The sequence below is a fragment of the Canis lupus genome, chromosome 2 (assembly GCF_003254725.2).
Source record: "Canis lupus dingo isolate Sandy chromosome 2, ASM325472v2, whole genome shotgun sequence".
NCBI lineage: Eukaryota > Metazoa > Chordata > Mammalia > Carnivora > Canidae > Canis > Canis lupus.
Window position 1 is genome coordinate 3741254 of NC_064244.1, and position 18215 is coordinate 3759468.

General features: G+C 40.9%; 1 protein-coding gene and 1 long non-coding RNA gene across 3 annotated transcripts in view; one reads left to right on the plus strand and one right to left on the minus strand.

Moving 5' to 3' along the window:
• The window catches only part of LOC112679017 (uncharacterized), a 119911-nt gene that overhangs the window by 54125 nt on the left and 47571 nt on the right, over positions 1-18215 (minus strand). The window lies entirely within an intron of this gene.
• The window catches only part of ITGB1 (integrin subunit beta 1), a 140539-nt gene continuing 132473 nt past the window's right edge, over positions 10150-18215 (plus strand). Inside the window, exon 1 of the mRNA XM_049096681.1 lies at positions 10150-10156. The gene's annotated coding sequence lies outside the window, so the exon portion shown is untranslated. The remainder of the gene's footprint in view (positions 10157-18215) is intronic.

Genomic DNA, 18215 nt, shown 5'->3' on the forward strand with positions numbered 1-18215 from the left:
TTCAAAGTGGCAGTGACCAGAGGCTCTCTTAGTCCACATTACTGCCTTTCCCATTCTCTTAAAAAAATGACCTTCTGGCCTGATCCAACTGCAAGGCTATTGCAACTCCCTGGGCCAGGGTTGCCTTGGGTCAGGGACCTTTATAGCCATTCCCTCCTCCGAAGCTGCCTGGGAATTTTAGAAATCTCCCCGATCCATGGTAATGAGCCCTACTTCCCATTTCCAAAGGACTGTGGATTGAACTTTACCTAATATCCAGCAAGGCTGCATTACCCTCCCTGAACTTTGCCTTTCAATTCCATCAATTTATCATACACCACTGGATAATTTGAGAATTTGTTAAATCCTCCATTTCTACAAAATATTTGCATGATTAAATTTGCTCATTAAAACCAAGTCATTTTTCAGGAAGGGCTCTACTATGAATTTATCAATGTCTTCAAAGTAGTTCATATATTTATTGGACATATACTTCATAACAAGCATAGTTCTAAAAGCATCACCTCAATTGCTCTTGTTAACATTCCTATGAAACAAGTACTCGATGCAGATAAGGGAAAATGAGATCTGGAAGGTCACAGAGTTACCTAAATGTAGGATGCAGAACAAACCCCACCACCTGATATCAGAGGCTGAACTCCCTCTCCCAACCTCCCCTGCAGTTCTTAACCCAAGCTCTTCATTCTGCTGCTTGAGTGAGCTCTGCATTGGTGTTTCAGAGAAACTAAAGTCAACCATGAATAATATCGACACAAAACTGAAGGAAATCCTAGAACTGTCATAAAAAAAAGTTCTTCTGCAAAGTTGAAGGGTTCCTATAGGAATTTAAAACCATTATAAGAAGCAAACCACCAAAGTCATTTCCATTTGCCGTGGCAACTATTTAATTATAGTGCACAGATTTCATCTTGAACTACATCAGACAGGATCCAGTGTCTTTTTACTTGGGAGAACATTAGCATGGGAATCGTATAGGAAATGTTAAGTTTCTATCGAGTGCAAGAAGCAGTTTCAAAATCTACTCCTAAACTCCTGGTCTTCACAGACCTCCTCTGGTTCTTGCTGGCTGACCAGCTATGCTCTGAGTGATTTCTTCTTGAGCCACATTAAGTTTTCTAGCAAGGTGCCAGTGTAGGTACGTAGAATCTTGTGACAATAAGCAGCACAATCAAAGCATCAAGGACATTTCTGATGTGCTCAATGTCACCTATGCCAGAAGACATTCCTTGATTCTCACAAATAATGAATGTTTATTTTAAATAAACTGCTCATTTGTAATGTTGAACTTGAGTTTAAAACAGTGCTAGCCATCAGTTTGCATCCAGCTAATCAGAATCTACCCCCAATTGTCCTCATACCTTCAAGTATAAGGCTAGTAGGACGAAGTCTGAGGTCTACCCTGTGTGTGCGATATAAGAGTATATTGTTTTTCCCTTCTGATTCTATAATTAATGTATATTCATGGTGGGAAATGAATATCACTGCACCATCCCTCTGGTCCACCCATAAGCCTAAAAGAAGTGCCTTTGTATTCTCTTTTTTTCCACCTATCTGCATCCAGTTCATCCTTCTAAGCTCAGTATTTTGCATACAAATCTTGGACTACATAGTACAAACTATTTAGTAACAATCTGCTATTGATGAGTAAGAGTATATTGTGAATATTTCCCCATGTTATTAAATAGTCTTTGACTTTGTCATTTTCATGACTGACCTATATCCTACCACAAAGGCATACCATAACTTTATCCTACAAGCTCATAATTAACAGATGTATTGCTGTGTTATAAATTATCTAAAACTTAGTGGCTCAAAGTAGCAAATATCTATTGTCTCACCATTTCTGTGGGTCAGAAATCTTGGCACAGCTTCTCTGGGTTATCTGACTTAGAGTCTGTCACAAGGTGAAAGTTTGGGTCTTGGCTGGGGCTCTCATCTCAAGGCTCAAACAGGGGATGATATGCTTCCAGGTTTATTCACATGGCTATTGACAGGCTTCAAGTCCTCACTGAATTTTGGCTGGCAACAGTGATTCCCTACCATGTGGGCCTCTCCATAAGACTTGTCACAATGTAGTAACTGGCTTCCAGAGCAAAGGTTCCAAGAGAAAGTACATGAGAGGACATCCAAAATGGATGCCACAGACATTTTGTGCCCTAATCTAGGCCATTAATACATATCATACAGTTCCAACTGTATACATAGTTCAAATATTAATAGAGAAATTTTTTAAAATATCTTAGAGGAAATGATCAGTTGAAATTTTCAAGACTCGATGTTTTGAAAAACAAGTAAAAGCAAGCAAAAGGGTTGTCTTAGTACATTTTTCAAGTCAACTCAGAATGTGCACCAGAAAAATCACCTGTGAAGTAGGTAATTAGTGAGCATTTTACCAATGTGGTGCTGGATTTAAAGAAGCAAGTTCTACATCAATTCACTTTCATCTTCTTAAATAAAGCGTTCATCACCCCAGCCCCCAGCTTATCTTCATCAGGTTGTCATAGTGATGGGAGAAGAGCCAAACTCCTGAGACTAGCTTTTAACTTGTCTAGCCCAAACACTGGCAGTTTTCCAATCTCTCACTGCACTGTCCCTCTGGTCCACCCACAAGCCTAAAAAAGTACCTTTGTATTCTCTTCTTTTCCACCTATCTGAATCCTGTCCATCCCTCTAAGCTCAGCTCAAATTAAGAAAAACCTCTTTCCTTCCTCTCTGTGACAATCCCTACCATTGTCCTGGCAATCCCTTGAGTCTCTACTACGATTAGGGGCTCCAGAATTGAAAAGAATGAGAGAGTAAGACTCAAGACAGGGAATGGAGACACATAAAGGGAAGCCATAACATCTACGCCAACTATCATCACAAAGGCAGCCACAGTAGTAGTCCCAATGCCACTTTGAAGATGTAGTCAGCTAATGAAGGGCTTGAAAGGTCCTCATATCAAAAATTAGGGAATGTTGAGTGAGACTCAAGAATTAGAATACCAAAAATCCAAGAACAAAATGTTCAGAGCTAAGGCCAAGATGTCAACTTCTAGTGAATGATGATCCATGAGGGACAGCTAACCCCAGTCATAACGAAGAACTGCTAGTTACAAAAGACATTCTTTTGAATGTCTTTGAACGTTACATATATAATCAGCCCTGTGTTTCTCTGTAGTCCAGCCACATATAAGTTTGGCTGATCTCACACACTCATTTTTGAAATTGCTAAGTGAAAAATCCCCACTGAACCCAAAATAGTGAGTATGGGTCAGGAGTCCAGGTACAGAGACACAAGTTGCATAATTGGCTCCCGAGGACCCCATCCTCCGTTGCTCAGCAACACGACTCCATCAATATTGAGGCACAACCGACTATACTTCACAATTAAAAGGAAGTAAACAAGGCAGCTCCTCAGTCTTTATATACTTGGAAAGACACCAACGATTCAATTGCTGATTAGGTACAAAACTGAGAGCCCAGAAGCAGATTGGCTGCTCTTTACTCCCTGGACTTGGAAGGACGTTGGGATTAGTCTGAAGACTGCAGAATTACTAGACATGGCCCCCACATCTTGATGGCCCTTTTCCCGAAGACCTCTTCAAAACTGCAACAGTTATGGGACAGGGTTCTCCATCCTGCATGTATTTTTTTGTCTGCTTTCTATGTTTATAGCAGTTGATGGGGAGCTGTGAGAAAAGCAAAAATGAATAGACTACAGACCTTGTCCTCACAGTGCTTACCATCTGGCTGGTGAAAAGAAACACATTCACCTCAAAAAATGAAGTGGTATAAGCTGCAGTGTATGATTAAGTACCAAGTGAGTCGGTGATGAATCAGTGGTGTGTCAGGTTGTTAATCTGCACCCTGGCCTGCCAGCTACAGCTCAATGCACAATGACGTGAGTCAGGATGCAGGGGGACTGTGGATAAAAATGATTCAAGGCACTTAGATGTTTATAATCAACCCCAAAAAGCAGCTACATCAGAGAGGGGAAGGGAGGCAACACAGGAGGGGGAGCCCTCCAATCTTTTCTGCCTTTTGCCTCGACTTCCTGTCCCCACCACCCTTTGTGAAGAAGGATCCTTGCATCTCTTTTCATCCCCCACCTCATTAAAAGGAAGAGGTGTATTTAGGTTCTTTTTCACTTTTTCTCAGCACATTTCAGTTCTGCTTTTTGGCTTGTTCTATCTCAAGCTCATTAAACATGATTTAAAATATTTTACCTTCCTTCTTTATTCATTTAGTTCTTTAAAGTTTCCCTTCCCACTTGTGTTTTATTATCACCTCTGCATTCTAATCATGTTCTCAGCTGCAAATATCCTCACACAACCTTGTTTTAGCAATAGATTTCTTTTTTCTTTTATCTTCTAATTGGAATTTACCTTCAAAACCTTCCAAAGCTCCTTCCTGCAGACTCCCCATTTTATTACCAGCCTTCCCTATGATTCACACCCTCTCATGTCCATGCTCCCTCCATTCAGGAAGCCAAACGCTAGCATTTTCTCTGAGTTTCTCTCTATTCAGTTACTCATTTCTTAGAAAGACCTGGATCAGAACCTGAAATTCACCAAAAAATGTTCAACTTAAGTTGTAATGGAAACCAGCTAATTTCTATAGAATGATCCAAGAGTTCACCTTGATTCTATCGTATTACAGACATCTACAAAGGAGGGTTGAAGGCAGAAAGAACAGAGAAAAAGAAACTATACTTGATTATGATGGTGCCCTATGTGGGTTTTTTTTTTCCCCTAAATAAGAAACTAAAAATAGAAAATTTGTCCGTTCCATAATTTGCTAGTGAGCAGTGTCCAGATGGCAAGGAACAATTGACTATTTAACTCCGTACAAAAAGAAAGCCAAGTGTGAGCATGTCAGTCCATGACTCGAGGAAAGACCACAGATGACTATCCCTAGCTAGAGGCCATCTGAGAAACAAAGAGGAACTTGTCCCTTCCAGGAGCAGCTCAGTGCCTTCCAGGAGCAGTGAGTGCCAAGATAGGCTGTAGGGGCAACAAAGATGGAGTTGATCCTTCTCAGTTATTTTTTTCAAAATTTCCCACCCCTGAGAAAATGGGCCAAGGATCTATCCTGAAAAGGCAACTGCTGCATTGGGAATTAATATTCTAGAACTAACATTCTGACGGGTGGAGGTGGGAGGAACAAGCTTTATGCAGTAGATTCTGAGAAATTCGTGAATGTGAGGATTGCGTGGGCCTAAGTACTAACTAAATCTGCATTTAAACTTTCTCAGAACTGAGATATAGTCTCACCTTTTGAGATTCCATAGTCTAAAATCAAGCCTGGAAATTTGACACAAAATAATCAACAGCTTGACATTCTTTAATCATTACAGACAATTTCCCCTTAATAATTAGAAGGAAATAGAGCATTGAAAGGTGTATAAGTCATGGAAAGAAATTCATATGTATTCTCAATGGAGGAGCAAAACCCCCCACATTAGTGGTAAACAGCCAAATGTCAAATGATGATGTTATCCATCTTGGAAAGTCTTGGAAAGTCTCCTGAACTAAACCATATCTAAGAGTGGCACTTACATTTTTTTTATAACCACCTTCACCTAGCTTCTGTCAATGTCATGGAATTAGCATACGGTGTCAGTCTTCCAGAAATCTGTAGTCAGCTGTTTAGAATCTCTTTCTTGACCATTAGAGTCATAGAGAAAGCCCTTATCCATAGTGACTATTTGATAAATAAGAATGACTAGATTCTTCACCAATGTCATAAACTAGTCAATATTTGCTTTTGTCCCTAGATAGCTGTATTTTGCTTGAATGTGCTGAGGGTTCTCATGAATGCAATTACTCCACTGAAGTCTATGATTCTGTGAGCTAAAAACACATCTTATGGTTGGACTGTAAAGGGACCAAACACAGAATTGGAAGAACGACCACCGCAAGATTGAGAGGAAGTCCAGTCTAGGAAGCAGAGCTGGTCTACTAAAGACAATGAGCAATGATCAATGTCTAGATAAGCAGTTGGCAATGAGATCCAAGACAAAGAAGGGGGTGTCCTAGATTCAAAAAACTCAGGGTGACAATTCTTATGCCTGATGCCATAAAAATAAAAAGCATGCCATAGAGTGGGAGAAAATCATTTGCAAAACACATCCAATATAAGACCTGTATCTGGAATGTAGAAAAAAACTCTTAAAACTCAATAATAAGTCAAACAACCCAATTTGAAAAAGCAAAACAAAGACATACAGATGGCATTTAGGCGCATGAAAAGATACTCATTAGTCATCAGGGAAATGCAAATTAAAACCACAAGGAGATACCACTGGGTATCAGTGGGTACTCGAATGGCTAAAATTAAAAAGACTGACCTACAAAGTTGGCAAAAATGTGGAGAAACTGAAACTGTCATATACTGTTGGTAGGAATGTAAGTAAAATGGTAAAACTACTTTGGAAAACAGTTTAAGCAGTTTCTTACATAAACATACACCCAACCATATAACCAAGCCCTTCACCTCCTGGGTTGAGAACTATAATCATATTATCATCACACAAAGGCCTATAGACCAATGTTTGTTGTAGCTTTCTTCGTGATAGCACAAACCAGAAATGTCAAATGTCCATCAACAGCTCAATGGAGAAGCAATCGGAATACATTCCTGAAGTGGTAAGCTCCAACACCACAAGAAGGAATGGATTACTGATACATGTCCTGATTATAGGGTAATATTGTATGACTCATTCATGTAAAATTCTAGAAACTACAAATTCATCTGTAGTGACATAAAGCATATCAGTGGTGGGGAAGGAGTGAAGGGAGGCAAAAGTAAAAGGCTATGAGGGGCACCAGGAAACTTTTGGGAGCAACAAAAATGTTCCTTATCTTGGCTGTGCTGAGTTATACATATGTCAAAATTCATCAAATTTACACTTTATTGTGCCTCAATTGTACACCAAAATAGCATTTAAAAAAAGAAAGAAAAAAATGACCATGTCTTCAAACTCTCCATTATTAAACAAGAACAGTAGTTCAATTTTAATTCAAAAGTTCCAGTGTATATCCACAAGAAATATGAGCTCATAACTGAGAAATACCAAAAAAACAGTGACATTAAATAGCACAGGAAAGGGGAACATATCTGAACATGTATACTTAAAGGATGAATTAGACAGAAGGAGTATTCTGACGGAGCAGGAGGCAAAAAAATATTGGTTGACAACAGTGCAGAAAAATGTCTTAAAATATGAATACCTGAGTTAAAACTCCAGTCTCACTAGATGCTAGCCCATGGGACCTCGATCAATTTCAACACTTGTGAGCTTAAAGAGTTTCTACAAAATGTATAAAGGAATAATACTAAAAATGTCAACAACATAGGCAGTAGTGAGCATCAAAAGAGAAAAAATATGTGGAAGTTTTTATAAAACTATAATGTATATATTCATTAACAGCCATATTCTGATTATTATAAGTTGCACATGTCATGCCGCATCCTGATAGCTTTTACTTATGCACTCTTGCCAACAGCCCTGGGAGGTAAGTACAGCAACTCTCTGTACGCTGCAGATGAGCGTACAGGGGCTTAGAGAGTTGGACAATTTGCTCGTGGGCACATTTCTAGCACATTGTGAGGCTGTGATTTTCCCCCAGTCTCTCAGGGTCCACAGCCTTTAACAGTGAGGGTTGCATAACCATGCCTTCTCCTATGATTTATGCAAGAATGGGATCCAAGTGCATAAATAGATGCATCCACACCCTGGGAGGCCAGATTCCCCACTGCACTGGCTTTCCCAAGCTCTGTGGAATGTGATGCTGTCTAGGATTTATGAAATGCTTCACTGTAAAGTATGCATGGTATAAAGTGGAACTTTGAATCACCACCCTGCGCATATAGATAGATAGAAACCATCCCCACTAACAGAATAGAGGATGATGCCATTCTTATATTTAAAAAAAAAAAAAAAAAGTGGTGTATGTGCATGCTTGTTCCTAAGTCCATAGCAGCCATTTTCACTATCAAAAGAAACAGGCCCAGATAAAAGAGTGGCTTCCCATAGAGCCCAGCTGGATGGGCTAGCAGAGGGATAGGAAGCAAGGTTTTCTTCTCCCACACCTGGCTTTGTTTATCACATATTTCATTAGACTTCTTGGTGTCATTCACCCATTTCTTTTCCTGCCCGTTCTCCTATATTTCTACTTTTTTTTTTTTGAAAATCTTTTCAATTCTCCTCTTCTGCTTCCTACTGTTCTTACACTGGCCACTCATTGATGGTTTAAATGTGACTGATATCTTGTACTAGCCAATGAAATGGTCTTATAAAAATAAAATGGAGAAATGAGAATGAATAGTAGCTTAAAATGATATCCAGCCAACTTTCAATTTCCCCATTACACTGGCAGAAACAGAACACAATTACAAAAAGAGACTCCAATAAAATCATTAAAAATGCTATTGTAACCTTTTCTCCAGTCACCTGTATAAGTATTAATACTTATTCTATTAGACTATCACTTCATGAGTTTCAAAATGAGCAAACAAATAATAAAAGGTAAAGACAGAAACTGAACAAAAGGAGAAATAGGACAAACCATATGCTATACTATGCTATGTATATTAAATAAAACATAATTATGTATAAGATGTCATTAATTATATGTTGCTTATTAAGATGGTTGTATTTTATACATTATTATAAATGTGTAACACATATATCGTGCTATAGAATAAATTGAATTATGCATCAAACATGTGCATAATTTTTATTTATATAATTTAGTCTCAAGAGCAAAACCTAATCATAAAGGTCCTTACTAAATTTCATTGATTTGTTAAAAATCACATATCCAGATACATATGCTCCAATGTGCCTCTCTATTGCAACAGAAAAAATTTCTATTATCATAAAGGATTTGTGCTGTGTATATATTTCAATCCAGATCTTTACTGTATCCTATATAACATTGTTATCTTGCATACTTTTCTAGAGGAAAAATTTTGAATGCAAGAATTTGATCTTAGGACAGCCTGCTTTCTCTTTCCCTAACAATTTCACATGCACCCTATATATCATGGAACTGCATCCCTTGGGAAAAACAATCAGAATGCCCCCAAAGTACACAAGATAGAGTTATTCAGGTTCATCTCCATAGGGTAAAAGAAGTTGAAATCTGGGCTAATTATTAAAACAAGCCAAATTTTGTTTGTACTTGCTTGAGAATTTTATCTTCCAAGGTGTTGAGTTTTCAGCTTGAGTTAGATTTAAGTTTCTGTGTATTTTTAGATATCCAGCACTAAGACCCCTTTGTGTATTTGGGGAATTCCCCAGTTAGGTGTTGGTAGGAAATGGGACTAGCTCCCACTGTTGAAAGCAGCAGGGGCAAATTTTCCCTTTCTCCACCTCCTAGCCACAAGGTATAAGCATGTGGCCTGGGCCCAGCCAATTGAGTTTTAAAACTGAAGTCAGTGATCAGAATGGAGCAGGGAAGCATGAGCTCAGGCAGGTGCAGGGCCCAACTGCATGGTTCTGGTGGGGCTTCAGGGCAGCACCAGTGTGCGGGATGGCAGTGGTAGGGCAGAGGGAGCCTACCTGGTCTGCCCTGTGCGTGGCCTGGGCTGTAGTCCACTACCCTTGGTTCCTGTCATTTAGTTCTTGAGTCTTTCCATTGATCAAAAGAGGTCCCCAACATCATCGAACCAATTCCACTCTGATTTAAGAATTCATTCGTAAGAGCCAAGAGCCCCAAAAGTATTCTATAGATACATCTTTTTCTTAAATATGTGTTTTGTCCCAATGCAACATCTGTTTACGTAGCAATATTTATTCTCTGTAAAGCAAATCCTAACTCAGAGGTGAGGACAATACCTGAACTCATAAAAATACTGAATTGTGTGGGTTTTTTTCTAAATGCATAGTATTCCTTTTAAATGCATAAAATGATTGGAATGAGCTTATTCTAGTTCCTAGAGGAAAGTGATGTGAACAAATACATTAAAAAAGAGCTCTGCTTAACAAGTACAATACCTGTCAACAGAGAGCCAGCCACTCTTAGGGATTTTAGAGCATATTAGAAGTTTGGTATCTTGAGGAATGATAAATAACTTACAGCCTATTTTTTATTTGTTTGTTTTGGGTTTTGGGTTTTTTTTGTTTGTTTTGTTTTGTTTTGTTTTGTTTTTGGAGTGATACTAATTCAGTAAACAAAACCTCAGAGGCTAGGATTTGTCTTTAAGAGAATCAGTGTGAGAGGAATCAAGATAGTTTCCCTTTTTAAACTGTTTTTCAGGGTCAAGGCTTTAATTCTTTCACAAAGGAGAGGGAAGTAGAGATGCTTGTTTAAAATGTAAATATTCCTGGATAATGGACATATCACTGAACCAGTAGGGGATCTGATTATTGTTCATGATGAAAGAAGGAGGAAATGGGATAGAAGAGAGTCATGTTTGAAAGAAGAGTGTGAGAAATATCCAAGACACAGTGCAGCCAGGGGGTCCTGACCCTCGGCCTCAGAGAGAACCATCTTTGCTCCCTGCACTGGCCAAGAAATACGTAGTTGAGATTTGGCTTGTTTTTGTTTGTTGTTAGCATTGTTCTTGCTGTTACGTTTCTCCTCATGAATCTGTCCTTCGGATCATTTGTCACTTCTGGGACTCTTCCTGAAATTTGCCACAATCTGTCCACATTTTCCCAGCCCCTAGCAAACCTTTTTCATCTGTTGTTTTGTTCCCTCTTGACTCACCTGTAAGTTTTGTAAGAAATGAAGGAAACCCCACTATTAGTGTCTGTCAAGCACAGAAATGCAGTAAATATCCAGATGCCATAAACATAACAAGCCAGCTTCTTGCAGAAGCTGATTTGCCCTCTGAGGTCAGACCCACAAGATGTCCCCGCAGAGCGCTGTAAACTGTCTAGCAGATCAGCATAGGTAACCCTCAGTGGGACGACGGTCATGGTCAACATGGGGTCACAGTGGGGAGGGGCGGGGCACAAGGAGGGCCCTAGACTGGGAGCCCCGGGGCCGCTGGCCACCGCCTGAGCTGAGACTTCTAACCTCTCCATTTTCTTACCCAGTTCAGAGTGTGGCTGCAAATTTGCAGAAGATTATTTCAGTATCTCCCTAAGAAAATATAGTAAAGGCTATAGCATCAGCAGGCCTGATTTGAATTTCAGATATCCACCAACTAAATGAGCTAAGTCAAGATCTGAGCCTCTATGTATCTGTCTGTAAAATGGAGATAATCCCAGCATCTTAGAGGTGTGTAAAGATTAAATAACATCTGTAAGATGCCTGGAACGTTTGTGGCATAAAATAAATGTTAGCTTCTTAACCCTTTTCTTTTCTTCTAATGGGAAGTGGTAAGAATTCATTTTAAGAATAAGTATCGTACTTATTAAGAGATGTATAAATTAAAAATATTAAAGTAACGTTTCTGAAAATGTCCTGTATGCTCGAAAGAGTAACATTAAATACAAAGCATTTTGAAAGCTAAAGCACCACATAAGGCCAGGAGCTATTGTTATTATCATATAAATTCCCTAACTTCAATTAGTTTGTTCTAATTTGCTCAACAGGGCACAGTATTCCCAAAGAAGCCGTTACTTATTTATTTTGCTGAAAGGAGTCCTAGAGTAGATGAAGAAAGCAGATAATCAAAAAGTCAATTCTAAAGTCAGCTGCCCCTCGAAATGAATTTTATGTCATATAAATGACTCCTTTCCGCATCCCCAAATCCTTGCTCATTGGAGATGTCTTATAAACAGTTTTGGAGCTGAACTGACTAAGCAAAAAGTCCAAGGTGTTTCCCGTGTGTGTGTGTGTGTGTGTGTGTGTGTGTGTGTGTGTGAATGGGAGGGTCAGGGGACAGAGGTTTGGAGTGCACCTCAAGCGTGTGGACACAGGCCTCCGAATAAGCCGCTCCACGTTCGCAGGGGAGACCCGGACTCACCGGGGAGGAGCCCCAGCAGGCCCCGGCGCTCGCGTGTGAACCGGCCCGTGTGTCGCGCGGAGCCCTCCCCACCGCTGGCCTCCGCCCGGCCTCCTCCTGCGGGCTGGAGCGCAGCAAACGCCTCAGCACCCACACCCCGACCCACCGCCTCAGCCCGCGGCATCCGCCTCCTCTTCCCTCGGGTCTCACGGAAGGGCCGTCTTCGGGGGGCTCCGCGCGAGTCTCCAGCTGGCCCAGCACGGCCCCGTGCCCGAGGCTGCGGGCACACCCCTCCCTCGGCTGCCGCCCCGGCTCCTCGGCCTCGACCCGCTCGCGTGCGCGCTGGAGACACCTGAAGGAGCAGACGACCAACGCGACCTCTCCGCCCCATTCATTCCGTTTGTGACCCTTCTGCAGAATACCCGAGGAATCCTCGCCACTCGTCGTGCGTCAGCCTCCTCACGCCCCACCCACGCCCCTGCCGCGCCCCGACTCTCGCGCCGACCCTGTTCTCACCAGGGTTCCACCCACGGCCCCCTTACGCCAAACGCAGCAGAGCCGCCTTCGTCCTCCCCGTCAGCCAGCTGTGGAGTTCGCCAGGGCTGGCCATCCCTCCTTTTTTTTTTTTTTTTTTTTTTTAAAAAAAAAAGCACAATATTCCCTTTCCGTAGACCATCTCCTCTTCGTCTGTTTCCCGCCTCCTCTACTTTTTGAATTTTCTCCTGCGAGCCATTTCCGTCCTATCAGAAGGTTCATCCTCTCTTGCCCATCCCTTGCACGTGGGCATTCCTCAGTTCACTCTGGCCTGGCCTCTCTCTACTCACTAGGTTGCACCGAGAAGCAATGAGGTCTACCTCAGGCACTGTTACATCCACAGAACCCTGTATTTCTTGTTCAGGGACTGCCCCAAGAGATGCCAAGAGGACTATGGATTTACATGGGCAAAGGGCAGATGCTCCATTCAGCCCTAATGGGTGAACCTAAGACAGCTGGCCCTCTGGGACTTTGTTACCAAAGGAGCCCAACAGGAAGAATTACATACAACCTGGAAAGCTGAAGTGTCGAGGGGCCTTGGCCTAGCTTTGATCACATGGGATCGTGGACCTGGAGGGATCTGTGGCACCAGGACATCACTGCAGAGTGGACCAGCATCACCAGTCATCCTCCAGAAGATAAGCTTTCGATGGCGACTCTGTGGCAGCGAGAATCAAAGGCAACCTGTCTAAAGCTCCAGGGATTTTTCTCGATTCAAGCTCAGAGCAGAAAAGCCCAAGAGGAACATACTAGGCTTCCTGCTGATACACTGTGTGGGGATTTAAGTCACTCATTGGAAAACACGAAGGAGAGGAGACCATCTGCACACTTCAGGTGGGGGCACAGTTCATAGTGGGCACCCAGCCAGCAGCCCTGATGTTACATGTATTCCTTAGTGGTATCTTCTCTGGACCTAGAAGCTCCACAGGAGGGGAAACAGACAGACTATGTGTTCTCCGTGACAGTCCTGAAATGAGTAGCAAATTTATCTCTTGCTTATGCTTCTCATAGAAGTATTCTGGCAAATGTGTGCTCCCCCAAGAGCCCTAGAAGCAGCCAACACTCTGACATGCTCAGTAAACAATGCGCAAGCTCCTTACAGACTGTCCTGTTGTGTGATGGCTTGTGACACGATACTTGCTACTATTGGATGGAAACAACCTGCCAAAAGACCAGAGGTATTCAACCCTGCTTCCATGGAGCACCTCACAGCTATTTTACTCCTAAGCCTTGCTCAGACTGGAGCTGAAAGTGAAGGCAGTATGGTTCCTTCAAGAACATGATGGAGCTTGGATGCATCCAAGAGTTGTGGTGTTCACACAGTGATATATTCCAACAGGTGTAAAATTCCCTTTTCTCTTTGTCTCAGGGGAGACACATTTGCTCCAAAAAGCCTTCTAATTTTACCTAACAAGCAACCCTAGAATCTGTTACCATCCTTAAAACCTCAATAAAGTTGGCAACTCTTGCCTTTCCCTTCCACATCCTTCCTCCTTTTTCCAAATTGTCCCTTTTCATCTAAGTAATTCTGATTTCTGGCTGTGGAGGAGTTGTAGTCCCTCACCACCAAAGCCTGTGTCTAGACTCACCCTGACACCAGATCCTCACCACCACCCTAGCTACAGTAAGTGCCTTTCACTTTGGTCAGTTTTCTCTAAGAAGTAAAATCTTACTGTGTCAGCTTGTTAATGTGTGTTACCTTACTTTTATTTTTTAAAACAACTTTTATTCTAAAGCTTTGAGATATGGATCAGTGACCTGAAAATGGGAGAATCTATTTGGAAGAGGGAATCTTGGTAGGTGGAGAAGCCCTGGTATTCTTCAAGATGCACTGTAGTACTACAAAGATGGCTGCCTCTTTCTTCCATTGGTAACCCCCCAAGGTAATCAAAATTATATTAGCTCATAAATCAAGATAATAAGGCCTCATTAGAATTTGTTGAACAATGAATGCAGCCAGCCATCTGCATCCTGGATTATTCACAGGAATAATATGCACCTATCTTAATTTACTGTCTACATACCACTTATTCCCCCCCACACACATATACACACATATACACATGCATACTAAAATAAAAGCAAACACCTACTTCCAACCAAACCCTACGTTCTCTCCTTTTTCCTGTATATACTCTGAGAAAAGATTGGGGATAGAGAGAAATCGCCTAAGATGAGAGAAATATCCTTCAGAGTAAATATGTACTTTGAAATACAAAATATTTACCAGAGAAATATTATTTTTAACTGAAAGAGGCTGTTATCTTTCATTGAGCTGCTTGTGTTTTTGCCACCAGCAAGAATGGAGGTTCCAGAGCAGAAGAGATTAATTAAAAGAAATAGGAAGATTTTTCCCGTCTGCTACGTATTTATCCTCCACGTTTTTCTAGAAAGGACTTAAAGAAAAAAAATACAAAATACAGGCAACAGAAATTAAAAGAAGGAAGAACAGAAGATAGAAAACAAAAAGAGTAATGTAAATGGAATCAAGGATGGTTACAGTGTACATTGCATAATGAACTCTTCACTTACAACTGTTGGACTGCAAGGTAGATGTTACAGTTTCCAACAGTTAATGACAAAAAGGTGATTCACAGTGTCCATGACATTAAAAACAAACCACTGCTTAGGGGAAGTACAACTTTCTCCCCAGGAAGTAGGAGGGGTCTTTCTAAGTAGGACAGCATTCTTATAGCAGATTGATAATAAGTTGCATGAGGCTACATTTTACAATAGCCTACGTCTTCTAGTGGGTATGGCATTACACCAAAATATTCTTTGGAAGAAGTAATTCTTTAGGGGTCCATTACAATGTAATAAGAGCCTTGAGGTTCCAACTATACTACTTGATCGAGAGTGTAAATTTTTAAGTTTCTGAGGGAAGTGTTAGGCTTACTATACTTAGATCCACTGAGTTTCTCATAAATATTGGACAACATTAAGTATGCCCTAGCAAATATGTAGTTATCAGGATACACCATCTTCCATTACAGATGAGCTGGGGATTTCATTGACACTTTTTTTGTAAATGCACAAAAAATAGGACAGTGTGGTCCCAAAGTTCTAGTAAAATAGTACAAACACAGTTTACAAAACAGGTAAAACCACACGGTCACCTCAGGCAAACTAGTTACATCAAAAGAATGTTCATTCTTAATAGGAATGCTTTGTTGTGTGACTTCAAAATAAATTATTTGGGAATATGACCCAAGGAACAAATTGAAATTGCTTTTTGTGGGGGAGTTATTTAGGGACGAGGTAAAAAAATAGGTAAAAACCCATCAAATATAGTAGCTTTAAATTTTGAGTTGCTTTTACAATATCCAACTAATAATTCAGTTGCTGTGGTAATTACAGCCATTCTATTTCTCCTCCTTCCATTCAGCTAGGAGGATTGTGCTTCCCTGTCCTCTCATGGCCATGTGACTGAAATGAGAGGAAGAACAGTCGCCATCCTCGAGTGGAGGATGTAAGGGCCAGTATACAATTCTTCACTATCTTTACTCCCACTGGGCAATCACTTGAATGTAGAGACGCAGTTTTCTTTAACCAGAATATCTGCATGAGGTCCACAACCAACCTATTCAGGCTATCACCCCAACATCAAGTGCATATTCATGCACATACACAATTTCTTACTTAGCAGTCTTGCGTATGTTGCACTCTCAGCCTGGAAGGTCTTTTCCTACCCTTCCTATAGTTATCAACATCCATATAGGTAACTTCTTCTGATAAGATCCAGGTCAGATCACCTCTTCCAGAAGGCATTCCCAATCCACCATCCTCTTCTGGCACAGCATTGGAAACACACATTTTACATTTCCAAGCATCTTGCACTTTGTTCTAATGTTGTATGTCCAGTTGAAATGATCTGTCTCTCCCTCACTTGGTTTTGAGCTCCCTGATATTGAGACTAACCAACTCTGAATCTTTCTATTCACAGGTGCCAACTCAGTACCTAGCACACGGGATGTGCTCAGTAAATGTTGGATGAATATGACCAACTTAACAAATGAGTGATGAAAATGACTTTATGTTGAGGCAAAGGAGAGAAGTTCTCTCCCCAAAGGCCATGCTAAGAACTTTAAATATTCTATTTCTACTAGTTATCAGATGGTATATCATGTCCACTCAGTAAATATTTATGGAATGAATATCAGATTAAGGCCCTTTATTTTTTTTTTCCCTCTTACATCCACATTTACCACCCATTTCAAAGAAATTTTACTGTGGGAAATTTGTTATTTAGGCTCTCCGACTTCTGTATACCAATGCTAATGAATTCTAGTGACAGAATTCTGGAGCTTGTTCAGTGTGGTGACGTTGGGCAAACCAATTAACCTCTCTCGTTCTTCATCTGTTAGATAAGAAAACAGGCCCTCATACTGCTCAGTCTTTAAGTGTCTCCCTATACTGAAAAACAACACCAGACAAAATTTTCAATTACAGACACAGAATAGTTGGTCAAGTATTCTTTTGAAATGGAGCCAGAAACAAAATCCTGGAATAGATATCTGAAGTAGAGATTATGTGTATATTGTGTCTCCAGCCTACTGATTAAAATTATGTTGGTCATTCTCATAAAACAACTAGTATGCTAGCATTCTTCCCTGTGCTTGTGAAGGTCAAGGTTCGGGGTGTGAATGGTGTCTCTCCCATTATATTAACGTGTTCAGACACCGCACTGGCATTTCAGGCTGCCTTATGAAGGAACAGAGAAAAGGTCAGGATTTCAGTTCTTTATCTTCATTATTGCACTGTTTATACAATAAACAACACGAGCTCCCTTCTCTATTCGTGTTGCTTAGTGACAAGAGCATCACCTTCTCCCCTTCCAATAAAATATATTACGAAGGAGAAGAAGAAAAAAAAGCTAGGTCAAACTTTCCCAAAGTCTCAGGAAATGAGAAACCACAAACAAAACAATTTAAGATCTTTCTAAGTGTAATATGAACTTCACTTTTTCTGATAGCGCTCTAGTGGAAAGAGGGTGGGGGCTGGGGGGTGTTATACATTTTATGCTTCTCTTTGGATAAACATATTTTACTATTCTCCACAGTAGCTGTGCAAACGGGCCCTAGTGATGGAAGCCTGCTTGCCTGCCTCCCCGCCCCCACCGTCACCCTTGGGAGGCTGAGTAAAGGACAACAAATGTTGAACTTTCTCTGAAGATGAAATTCTGCATTCTAAATTAGCCAAGTAGAGAAATCCAGCCAGAAGGAGTACCACAAGGTTACAGATATTCAGGATCATGAATCACTACAAGGAAACAAATGCTAATCTAGGCCCTCCCTGGAAAAATGTGTTCACTGTCACACTGAGGTGCCCTCTGTGAGAGCAAGATTGAAACTTCCCTGGCACCATCCTTCCCCAGTTAGATGTTAAGAAAAATAATAATACTACCTGGCATGGAAGGAGAACATGATGCTTACTCACAATGACAAAGGACTCAGCGATGGTCCACAATCTTTCTAAATCACTATTTTATAGATGAGCTAACAGATACCCCAAGTGGGTCCAGAATCTGACACACCAGGACGAGCCTCATCCACGGTCCCAGCCTCCTGGCCATGCAGACATTCAGGAGGCTAATCAGATATTACAGCTGGGAAAAGCCAGAAGCATCTAGTTGAGCCTACACCTACCCCTTCTCATAGTGGTTTGGTAATGTGAGGAAGTCAATTACCCAGATGTCTTTCTAGAAAGTCCTAAGTCAGGAGATTCAAAAGATTCAAAAAAGGGCTAATAGTGGAGAGGAACAAGGACAATGAGATTAGTGAGGACAGGCTTCCTTTT